The sequence below is a fragment of the Lactuca virosa genome, chromosome 5 (genome assembly GCF_052849685.1).
Source record: "Lactuca virosa cultivar CGN04683 chromosome 5, Lactuca_virosa_CGN04683_v6, whole genome shotgun sequence".
NCBI lineage: Eukaryota > Viridiplantae > Streptophyta > Magnoliopsida > Asterales > Asteraceae > Lactuca > Lactuca virosa.
This window is the reverse complement of record NC_136430.1, coordinates 151,721,354-151,733,962: the sequence shown is the minus strand read 5'-3', so window position 1 is coordinate 151,733,962 and position 12,609 is coordinate 151,721,354.

The following is a 12,609-nucleotide window of genomic DNA, read 5'->3' as shown; positions in this document are numbered from 1 at the left end:
TTGAAGAGTTCTATGGAGTATGATCAAGAATTTAAGGTTGTAAGAAGAGTGATTAAGTATAGAAGGAAAACATGTTTGCAAGATCTTACCACTAGTATATAACTTGAAGTGATTTTTGGATGAAATTCTTCTTGAAGCCCTTATGATTCTCGAAAATTTGGAGGGAGGATGAAGATGTTCTTGAGAGAGTTTGAAGTAAATTGAAATGGTGGTGGTGTGTGTGTGGGTAGCCTCGGCCGAGAAGAAGAAGAGAGGGGAGAGAGAGAGAGAAGTGAAGTGACTATTATGGATGCATGTTGGTCCATGCATGGATATATGGTGTGTAATATGGATGTGTCACCTCCCAAAGTCAACCCTCCCCATAATACTTCTTTTTTTTCTTTTTTTTTTTGTTTTATACTTGGGCCGATATTTGGGCTAGGAGGAAAGAGGATGAACTAGTTTGGCCCAATTCTTTCCTTGTTTTGAAATTATGAGATCCATAGAGAAGTTTTTGGCCCATTGGGCCTTTAGGGTAGTTCACGGCCCAATTTTTGTATAAAAGAATGGATTTATGACTCATTAGGGCTAATTAGATTTGTTATGGCCCAACAAGGCCCATTAAAGGTAAACTAATCCATTTTAGGCCCATTATGGCCCAAAATGTTAAGTTTCATGAAAGTGGGTCCAATTAGGGCCCATTTAAGGGTTCTAAGCCCAAACTAGTCAAATTGGAGACTTATTGGTCCATTAGGCCCAATAAGAAAATCCTAGTCCATATTGGACTTAAATCGGGATTTTTAGGGTTTCCAATCCTTTGTTGACTATTTGAAGTGTTTGTATTGAGTGTTTGATGGAATTTTGTTGTCATTGAATAAACATCATGCATGCTTTCAAGTTTTAGTTATAAATGTTATCCTTGTTAATGTTTACAAAAGCATTAGAATTTCCTGGGTGTGACACAAACCATATCATAAAATAGTAATAATGTCAGAGTACAATCCCAAGAATCTCATAATGCAGAAATCTTGTGTGTGTGATGCGCTGCTACCGTGCCGGCTCTTTCCCCTTCGAAGAAGAGGTACCTGAAAACAAAACTAAAAACTATAAGCACAAAGCTTAGTGAGTTCTCCCATAATACCACATACCATACATAACACATACTTCCAGGCATATCTGGGTGCTCGACCTACCCTGCTGAGTATACCAGGGTGCTTAACCTACCCCTGCTAGGCATACCGAGGTGCCTAACCTACCCCTGTCAGACATACCGGGGTGTCCGACCTACCCCTCCGGTTCATCTCAACCGGTTACGGGGACTATTTCACCCCCTACTACTAACACATAAAACATAACATAATCATACTGTCAGGCATACTGGGGTGCCCGACCTACCCCTGGCCCTATCGACCGGATATGGGGACTATTCCCCCTACTACCACATAACATCATATCAGGCTAGCACATAATCATAACAGATAACAACATACCAGACAATTATCACAAAGACAATTATCACAAAGACAATTATCTCTACTATAAATCTTACTAGTGGGTCGGCCTTGGTGTCTTCGACCCACTTCTACTGGAAGGTAACTCACCTCAAAGTCGTGTAGTATCTGAACTGTCCTCGGTGCTGGAATCGACTCCTCTCAAACTCCTACACATAACCATCTTCCTTAGTTACCTTTTTAAACTCATAACCCTTTCAAGGGTCAACTCAGGTCAAAGTCAAAGTCAAGGTCAACACCTTGGTCAAAGTCAACATCTGGTTGACTCAACTCGCCGAGTTAGTCCACCAACTCGTCGAGTTCCCTAATCCACTAAAATACTGAAACTTCGATCCTACTCGTCGAGTCTTTCAAGAACTCTTCGAGTTCTCCTTCATACAGAATCGAGACCCCTTTGCTCTTGACTCGCTGAGCTCGTCCATGAACTTGACGAGTACTTCTTCATACAAGTTGGGACATTGCCTTGAACTCGCCGAGTTCATCCTTGAACTCGTCGAGTTCTTTGATCTTCAAGTCCATATTTACGTCCATCTTGTTGAGTCCTCTTCTAGACTCAACCAGATTGCTCCGAAACAGAAAAGGTTGGGGAACCATAACCTGACTTGCCGAGTCCTATGAATGACTCGCCGAGTCCCCTAAAGTCCAAGTCCATGCAGTCGATTTCAGTCGGGTTTAACGCATTCAAAATGTAGATCTGACCTCCTAGGGTCGATATTACACGTAAAGTTATAAACGTTACGTGCATGCAAGGTGTTATGAGCCAAAAACACCATTTCCAAGTCTAAAATGAAGTCTAGGCCAAAGGGAAGGGCTAAAGCATGATAATTTCGTAAACTTTATTGCTATAGGGGCTGAAAGGGATCTGGATCTGAAGTTACAACTTCAGATCATGCTCCATACTCCAAAAAGGTTCACAAAATTGCTAAAAGATGGCCCTAAACTGAAACATGGAGAGATCTAATGAATGAATGAGCAAGGTACAAACTTTATACCTCAAATGAGCTGGGAATATGACACAATCTCTGGATCTACTTGCTTCCACTTGATCTCCCAAGATTCCTCCTTCTTCTCAAGCTTCAAAAACACACAAAATGGCACAAAGTAGCTCAAGAACACTCCCAACTGATTAGGGTTTCGAGAATAGGTTTTGAGGGTGATGGAGGCTGGAGTGGAGGCCATAAAAGTTGTTTAAATAGGGTTCAAACCCTAAAATTTAGGGTTTTTATCCAGACAGGTCTACTCGTCGAGTCGGGGCTTCTGACTCGGCGAGTAGACTCTTCCACCCGCGTCCAAAAATTCTCATCTACTCGACGAGTTGGGCCTCTAACTCGTCGAGTCCTAGTGTAAAAATGCAAAAACTTATATTAAAAATATGTACCGGGAACTGAGCGTTACAACTCTCCCCCACTTATTCTAGACTTCGTCCTCGAAGTCTACTGCTGCATCTGGAAAGAGCTCGGGGTACTGTTCTCTCATCTCGTCCTCTGGCTCCCAAGTCCATTCTGAGCCCTGCGGTGCTGTTATTGCACCTTCACCAGCTCAACCCTCTTGTTCCTCATATCCTTCGACTTCCTGTCGAGGATAGCTACTGGTCGTTCAATGTAGTTCAGGCTGTCATCCACCTGAATATCCTCTAGAGGCACCACTGCGGAGTCGTCTACCAAGCACTTCCGCAACTGGGAGACATGAAAGGTACGATGAATCTGGCTAAGCTTGGCTGGCAGATCCAGTCTATACGCCACCTTGCCCACCCGGGATGCAACCCTGAAAGGTCCAATGTACCTGGGGCCCAACTGGCACCGCTTCCTGAACCGGATGACACCTTCAGGAGGACCATATCCCGGACCTGGAACTCCAGGTCCGAACGACGCTTGTCGGCATAACTTTTCTGCCGACTCTGAGCAGTCTGTAGCCTGCTCCGAACCTGTTGGATCCTCTCCGTCGTCTTGAGTACCACTTCGGTACTCCCCATGACCCTCTGCCCAACCTCACCCTAGCATATCGGGGTTCGACACTTCCTCCCGTATAACATCTCGAAGGGGGGATGATCAATACTCGCGTGGTAGCTATTATTATAGGAAAACTCTGCCAAGGGAAGGTAGGTATCCCAACTACCACCGAAGTCTAAAACGCATGCTCGCAGCATATCCCCCAAAGTCTGGATGGTCTGCTCGCTCTGACTATCCGTCTGTGGGTGAAAAGCGGTGCTAAAATGCAGACGAGTACCCAACTCGTCGTAAAACTTCTTCCAGAATCTGGAAGTGAATCACACATCTCTGTCAGAAATCACGGAGACTGGAACTCTGTGTCGTGCTACTACCTCTCGAATGTAGATGTCGACCAGCTTCTCGGCCGAAATGCTCTCCTGGATCGGAATGAAATGGGCGCCCTTGGTCAATCGATCCACGATGACCCAAATCGAATCCACTCCCCGTGCAGTCCTGGGAAGCTTTGTGATGAAATCCATAGTAATATCTTCCCATTTCCACATAGGGATATCCAACGGATGTGTCTTTCCGTGAGGCCTCTGGTGCTCTGCCTTGACCTTCCTGCAGGTCAGGCACCTCTCGACGTACCAGGCTACATCCCGCTTCATGCAGGGCCACCAATAATCAGGACGGAGATCTATGTACATCTTCGTCGCCCCGGGATGGATAGAAAACCTGGATTTGTAGGCCTCATCCATCAAAATTTGCCGTACTCCGCCCCAGTACGGAACCCAAACCCTCACATGCAAGGTCAGCAACCCGCGACTATCATAGTCAAACAAGGCCACCTGGCCTATGATCCGCTCGCACTTCTGGCGCTCCTCCTTCATACCCTCAACTTGCGCCTCTCGGATCCGCTCCAAAAGTGGGGCCACCACCGTCATCCTCAAGCAAATGTCTCTAATCGGGGCCGCCTTTCGGCTAAGCGCATCGGCCACAACGTTGGCCTTGCCCGGGTGGTAGAGGATCTCACAATCGTAATCCTTCACCACATCTAGCCACCGACGCTGCCTCATGTTCAGATTTGGCTGATCCATGAGGTACCTCAAGCTCTTGTGGTCTGTGTAAATGGTACATCGGACCTAATAGAGGTAGTGTCGCCAAATATTGAGGGCGAAGACAACCGCCCCCAACTCCAGATCATGCGTCGGGTAGTTCGCCTCGTGAGGCATCAACTGCCTCGAGGCGTAGGCGATAACATGCTCCCTCTGCATCAATACCGCGCCCAAACCTGAAATGGACGCATCCCAGTACACCATAAAATCCTCCACGCCCTCTGGCAGGGCTAGAATCGGCGCCTCGCATAGTCTCTATCTCGATGTCTCAAATGCTTCTTGCTGCCCAGCCCCACAGCGAAAGACCACGACTTTCTTCGTCAACGGGTCAAGGGTACGACTATCTTGTAGAAGTCCTGAATGAATCTCCGGTAATAGCCTGCCAATCCCAGGAAACTCTGAATCTCAGATGGAGACTTTGGAACCTCCCATCTCATCACGACCTCCACTTTGGCCGGGTCGACTAAAATATCGTTCTGGTTGACAAGGTGCTCAAGAAACTGCATCTCGCACAACCAGAACTCACACTTGGAGAACTTGGTGTACAAGCTCTTCCTCCTCAAGGTATCCAAAACCTCTCGCAAGTGCTCCTCATGTTGCTCCTGCGTCTTGGAGGAAACCAAGATATCATCAATGAAAACTATCACAGACCGATCCAACATCGGTCTGCATACGCAGTTCATGAGGTCCATGAATGCGGCAGGAGCATTGGTGAGCCTGAAAGGCATCACCACAAACTCGTAGTGGCTATAGCGAGTCTGAAAAGCAGTCTTCTGTACATCCTCGTCTCTGACCCTCAGCTGATGTTAGCCTGAACGCAAGTCTATCTTGGAAAACTAAGATGCCCCTATACCTGGTCGAAGAGATCATCAATCCTCGGGAGTGGGTAACGGTTCTTCACCGTTACCCTGTTCAGCTCCCGGTAGTCTATACACATCCGATGTGACCCGTCCTTCTTCTTCACAAGCAGGATCGGGGCTCCCCAGGGCGAACTGCTCGGTCTAATGAATCCCTTGTCTAACAGCTCCTACAGCTGGGTAGACAACTCATGCATCTCAGGAGGGGCCAACCGATATGGTGCCTTGGCTATTGGAGCCGCACCAGGGACTAGGTCGATCCTGAACTCTACCTGTCTCTCCAGAGGTATCCCAGGCAGCTCCTCTAGTAATACGTCCGAGTACTCTCGCACCACTGGTACGTCACTCACAGTCGCCTTACCCACCTCCCGGGTATCCATCATGTAGGCGACATACCCTGTGCAACCCTGCTGAAGGTAGCGCCTAGCCCTCGCTGCTGAGCATAAAGCTGGTCCACGCTGTGGTCTCTCACCCTGAATCACCAGCTCTCCCCCACTTGGGGTCCTGACACGTACCAACTACTGCGCACAGTCGATCACCGCCCCATTAGGGCTCAACAAGTCCATGTCTATGATAACCTTATTCCCACACAACGGAATGGGAACCAAGTCTACTAGGTAGCGCTCCTCATACAGCCTCAAAACACAATCTCTAAAAACCTCTGATGCTCGTACTGATCGATCGTCAGCAATCTCGACCTCTAGAGGGCAATCTAACATGCCCGAAGACTCATGAAACCTCTTGCTAAGTGCAAGAGAGAAAAACGATCGGGTAGCCCCCGAATCGAACAACACCTGGACTGGGATATCGTTCACATGGAACGATCCTAAACAAAACACATAACATGGCACATAAATATCATAAACGACATATAATAAGAGCTAGGGAGAAGAAAACATACCCATCACCACATCGGGTGCGACATGCGCCTCCTCAGCGGTCAACTGGAAGGCTCGGCTCCTCACCACTGGAGCATCTGGCTTGCCCTGTCGGCCATCCGTAATCTGCAGGGTCGCTGGAGCTGACGCCGCCACTGGTGCTACTGCTGCTGTCAATCTCGGGCAATCAGCCTTCTTATGGCCCTTCTGATTGCAATGGAAGCAAATCAGGTTTGATGTCTGGAATGTGGGGTAGGGGCTGTACAATCCTTGCCAAAGTGCCCAGTCTTGCCATACTTATAGCAGCCTGATGATCCTAGTCTACAAACCCCCTCATGTGGCTTGCCGCATTTCCCGCAGCGGCTCCGGCCCTGATGGCCCTTCGACCTAGAGTTGGATCCCTTGGGTTTCTTCGCCGAAACCCCAGTAACCTACCCCGTCTCTGCCTTCCTCTTCCTGAGGTGCTCGATATCAATCTCCCTCTCCCTCGCCCTCGCAATAATGTCCTCTAATGTGGGGCATGCCGAGTAGCTAACATGCTTCCGAATGTCAGCTCTCAACATGTCATGATAGCGGGTCTTCCGTATCTCCTCATCCCCTGCATACTGAGGCACCAATAAGGCCCTCTCCCGAAACTTGGCGGTAATATCCGCCACCGTGTCAGTCGTCTGCCTCATATCCAAGAACTCCCTGGCCAGCTGTTGAAGCTCCACAGCCGGCGCGAACTCGGCCTTGAACTTGGTCACAAAATCCGACCAAGTCATGGCATCAATGGCTGAGGCTCCCAGTGAATCACCAACTGAATCCCACCAATCTTCAGCTTGGTCTCTCAAGCACCCTGCAGCATACTGAACCTTCGACCCCTCAGGGCAGAAGCTCGTCAACTGTGCATACTCGATGTCTACAATCCACCTCCTGGAAACAATGGGGTCGTCCACCTCGTGGAAGTCTGGCGCACCATATCCCCTGAAGTCCTTGAAGGAGAGTGTGTGTGTCCCTGACTGAGTGGCAGCCATGTCACTCCGAAATGCCCTGAGGTAATCCTCCATCAGCTCGATAATCCCTTCCTTGATCGACCTGAAAATCACCGGGGTCGACGCAAGGATGCCTCTCGTGATCTCAGAAGCAATGAACTCATGTAGTACCTCATCGACTGGCTCGGCACCCGATTCTAAACCTGATCCTCACCCTGAACCTCCCCCTCTGTGTCGCGTAATCACCACCATTCTGAAACAAAACACATAATTGTCAGGGTTTTACATAACCTCGAGAGGTCTCACACATTCTACAAGTTCCTTGATTCTATCTCAACTCACCTTGACTCGAGTACGGATCCTCTGCTTTCAGTAGTACGGGCCCATACTACCTTCCACATCTATCCGTACTTTCCTCAAGGATTGCCTTGACTTCACCAAGTCCATTCTACTGCTACTATTTACCGCACTAATCTCATCCTAGTCTCACCCTAGGGTAACTCTCCGACCTACTCTCCGCTATCAGCTGCATAAGGAATCCCTGCTACCTTTACCTAACTAGCTTGCGAATACCATCACATATCGCTAAGACCAGACAATTCTTCGAATGAGAGGTCCTACCCTACAACGGTTGGACTCAAACAAGAGCTGCTTAATAGGGATAGACCTAACCTTCTAAAATTATTTAGTCCTCACAATATGTTACTTAACGTATTCGCTTACTAGTTAGCTAAAGATAACTAGAACCCCTAAAAGCACAAAGCAAGCAGCATTCGAGCATTGAGCAACCTTACCAAGCATATCCTATTCAATCCATCATATTACTGACTAATCAGTTCTAGCATGTAACTAAATAAGCACATATAGCAGGCACATAAGGCATCTCCCTGGATCCTTAGCCCTAATCTAGCATGCAGTTCTCATACAAAGTCAATAGGCATATAAGGCATCATTTCTAGATCCTTATCCCTAATCTATCATGCGGTTCTCATAATCATATCATATCATAACATATAATGTATGGGTATCTTGGGGAAAACTTTCTTGAGCTCGGCCGGTGGCACGCATCACACACTCTGTTCTTTCTCAAAACTCTTTACTTTAACTTTTGGAAAAACTATTTTCTTGTGAGAATATTTCAAACCCTCGATTTGAGTTCAGACACTCCCAAGAGTGTGTCCAAATCTCTCAAATCAAGGCTCTGATACTAACTTGTAACATCCCAATTTTCAAGACCAAAAATTTTGTTTTTAGTTAACTTATAAAACAGTTTACTGAAAAACATCAAAGATTCATATCATTTCATAAAACATAGTCGCGTGTCTCAAACCATATCATAAAATAGTAATAATGTTAGAGTACAATCCTAAGAATCTCATAATTCAGAAATCCTCTGTGTGTGTGATGCGTTGCTACCGTCCCCACTCCTTCCCTTTCGAAGAAGAGGTACCTGAAAAGAAAACTGAAAACTGTAAGCACAAAGCTTAGTGAGTTCCCCCATAATACCACATACCATACATAACACATACTGCCAGGCATATCTGGGTGCCCGATCTACCCTGCTGAGCATACCGGGGTGCTCAACCTACCCCTGCTAGGCATACCGGGGTGCCTAACCTACCCCTGTCAGACATACCGGGGTGTTCGACCTACTCCTCCGGTTTATCTCAAAGACAGTTATCTCTACTATAAATCTTACTAGTGGGCCAGCCTTGGTGCCTTCGACCAACTTCTACTGGAAGGTAACTCACCTCAATGTCGTGTAGTATCTGAACTGTCCTCGGTGCTGGAATCGACTCCTTTCAAACTCCTACACATAACCATGTTCCTTTGTTACCTTTTTATACTCATAACCCTTTCAAGGGTCAACTATGGTCAAAGTCAAAAGTCAAGGTCAACACCTTGGTCAAAGTCAACTTTTGGTCAAAGTCAACATCTGGTTGACTCAACTCGCCGAGTTGGTCCACCAACTCGTCGAGTTCCCTAATCCATTAAAATACTGAAACTTCGATCCTACTCGTCGAGTCTTTCAAGAACTCTTCGAGTTCTCCTTCATACAAAACCGGTACCCCTTTGCTCTTGACTCCCCGAGCTCGTCCATGAACTCGTCGAGTCCTTCTTCATACAAGTTGGGACATTGCCTTGAACTCACCGAGTTCATCCTTGAACTCGTCGAGTTCTTTGATCTTCAAGTCCATATTGACATCCATCTTGCTGAGTCCTCTTCTAGACTCAACCAGATTGCTCCGAAACAGAAAAGGTTGGGGAACCATAACCTGACTTGCCGAGTCCTATGAACGACTCGCCGAGTCCCCCAAAGTCCAAGTCCATGCAATCGATTTTAGTCGGGTTTAACGCATTCAAAACATAGATCTGACCTCCTAGGTTCGATATTACACGTAAAGTTATAAACTTTACGTGCATGCAAGGTGTTATGAGCCAAAAACACCAGTTTTGTCACAACCCGAAAATTTTATTCTTAGAAGTCAACTTTTGTGAAACTTATTCCTTCCATTATCTCAATTTAGATGGATTTTTGGTTTATAAGTTTTGAAGCCATGTAACTAAGTGTGTTATAGTTGGAAGGGAAAACCCTTAGGAACCGAGAGCCTTCGCATTGACCACAAAGCTTCGCAGCCGTGAAAGGAGCCAAGAACCTCGGACCGTGAACCACCGAGGCCGTGAACGACTTCGGACCGTGAACATCTTCGGACCGTGAACCCTCGGTTTACGGTCGTGAACTCCTCGGCCACAATCACTTTCCTATATATAAGTGTTTGATCATTTTTATCTTCATTTCTCACCTCTTGGCCGTGATCCTCTCAAATCTCTCTCAAGTATCATCCACAAGAACTTCATTTTTCACTCTTTTTCATCCCTTTTCGTTATTATCTTCTTGGAATACATCAAAGAGCCTTCAAACACTCACCAAACAACAAGATCTTCAAGTGTTCTTCACCATTTCTGGGTCGTGAACCCTCCCAAGGCCGTGAGCCATCCTTCATTTGGGTCGTGAACCATTCAACAATTGGGCCGTGAACACCCCATTGGGCCGTGAACACTCAAGCCCAGTTGTGAACACCCTTTCAGCCTCCTAACTTGCTTCTAGCACTCTTTTGGTGAGTTATTCTTGCATCCTAGGTTGTTTCCCAATCACCTTTGTAGTTAGATTCACTAATTACATGCCAATATGTATCATTATATGTCATTTAGGACTCGTTTGTGCCTCGAGACTTCACTCGTGGAACTTATCATCCTTATTCAAATCTTGAATTGAATCACCCACATAAGGTGAGTTCATACCCCTATAATCTATCTTTTAACTATTTTTAAATGCTTTTAAGGGGGGGGGGGGAATACAAGTTTAACACAATAATATTGTGTTAATATTTACCTGTGATAACCATCACATTTAAAGGAATTCTTATGCTTCTATAAGTCATAAAATAAACTCAAAAACACTTTTAAAGGATGTTAGATTGTAGTTATTAAAATCCCATTTTTATAGTACATGCTTAACTCTGTAGGTAATTGAGTCTTTTCCACAAGTCAGTAACAGTTCAAACAAACATACTAGTAAACTATAATAGGTATAGTTTAGGGATTCGGTACATACTATATTCTAGAACATAGGAACAATACATGATTCACGTACATATACTTTACACTCCCAGTAACCTAGGAAGGGAAGGTATCATTAATTCATTTGTTTATAACAAAATATGATAATACATATAGTATATGGTTATATATGGGGTACATCTACAAAGTACCAGGTTGTATATGGGGTACATCTACAAAGTACCAGGTTATATATGGGGTACATCTACAAAGTACCGGGTTATATATAGGGTACATCTACAAAGTACCGGTTTTTATTTAAAAAGGGTACATCTACAAAGTACCATACAATAATAAATAAAACATAGCAATATATAAAACTCACAATAGTTTCGACTGAGGCGTTTAGAGTGTAGGATTTCATAACTTCTAGTAGTCTTCCTAAGCAATAGAGCAGCGCCACATAACTTTCCTAGTAACATGAACATTTAGTTAAAAGGGGGCCTATAATGCTAACTTTATGATTCATCGGTAGATACATTAGGGTTATATATTAATCAGATCCGACAGGCAGTAGAATGTGTGCTTTCCACTTCATTTCCTGTTCCTTGTTTGGTTGTGGGCTTAGAGCAGATTCACACGGTCTACTATCTATTCGATCTTAGTAAATATATAATCCGTATACACCAAGAAATCATAGGGAGTAACATGTATGGGTCAGGTCATAGCATACAAATTCAGTATACCACTTTCTAGTACAAAAACATACTTTTCGGATAGAACATTAAGTAGATAAAACTAGAAACTTATCTATAAAAGGTTTGATACGCATTATTAAACCAATATAACTTGAAGGACCTTTAGTGGTTAATTCTATAATACCTTAGTTTATACATCAGGGTTATCTATAATTAATATCTGATAGGCAGTGGAATGTGTGTTTTCTGCCTTACTTCCTGTTCCTTGTTTGGTTTTGGGCTTAGGGCAGATTCACACATTTAACTGTCCGTTCGATATTAGATTATATATAACTAGTATAAACTAAGTGATTATAGAAGGAACTATTGTGGTTACCATTTTAGTAAAGGAAATATATGTTTTTCTTAAGGAATGTTTTCTTCAAATATAAAAGAACTATTACAGTTAACTCTGTAAGTACCAAATGAATACGTCACGGTTGTATATAATGAAAATCTAACAAACAATGGGATGTGTGACTTCCGCCTCATTTCATGTTCCTTGTTTGGTTGTGGGCTTAGGGCAGATTCACACAATCGATTGTCTGTTTACTCGAATTTGTATATAACTTGTATCCATTTAGTATTCATAGAAGGAATTGTAGAGTCATTTTTTATTTATCATTCATAGGGGTGTCAAAAAAACCCAAACCCGCATAACCCGACCCGACCCTAACCTGAATAAGACAAATCGGGTCGGGTTTAATAGGGTAAAAAATATCATTCGGGTTAACCCGAAAACCCCAAAATATTTATAGGGTCGGGTTTGAGGTTGATTTTATAGCTCTTATTCGGGTTCACCCGAATAACCCGTTTAAGCAATATATCCTCTTACCAATCTGTATTGTATAACCCTTTCAAATCGTACCCTTATTCACGTTTCCTTCAAAGATATCATAAAGAAGTCATGCATTCTCTCATCTTTGCAAAACACAATTCACAAAATCCTTTACCTTTTTTCTCCGCGTCACAAACATAAAATCCCTCACGTACACACTAACATTGTGTGATGATAAAACTAAAATTACCAAATTATTAAGGTAGATTGCATTATTTTAGTAATAAAAAA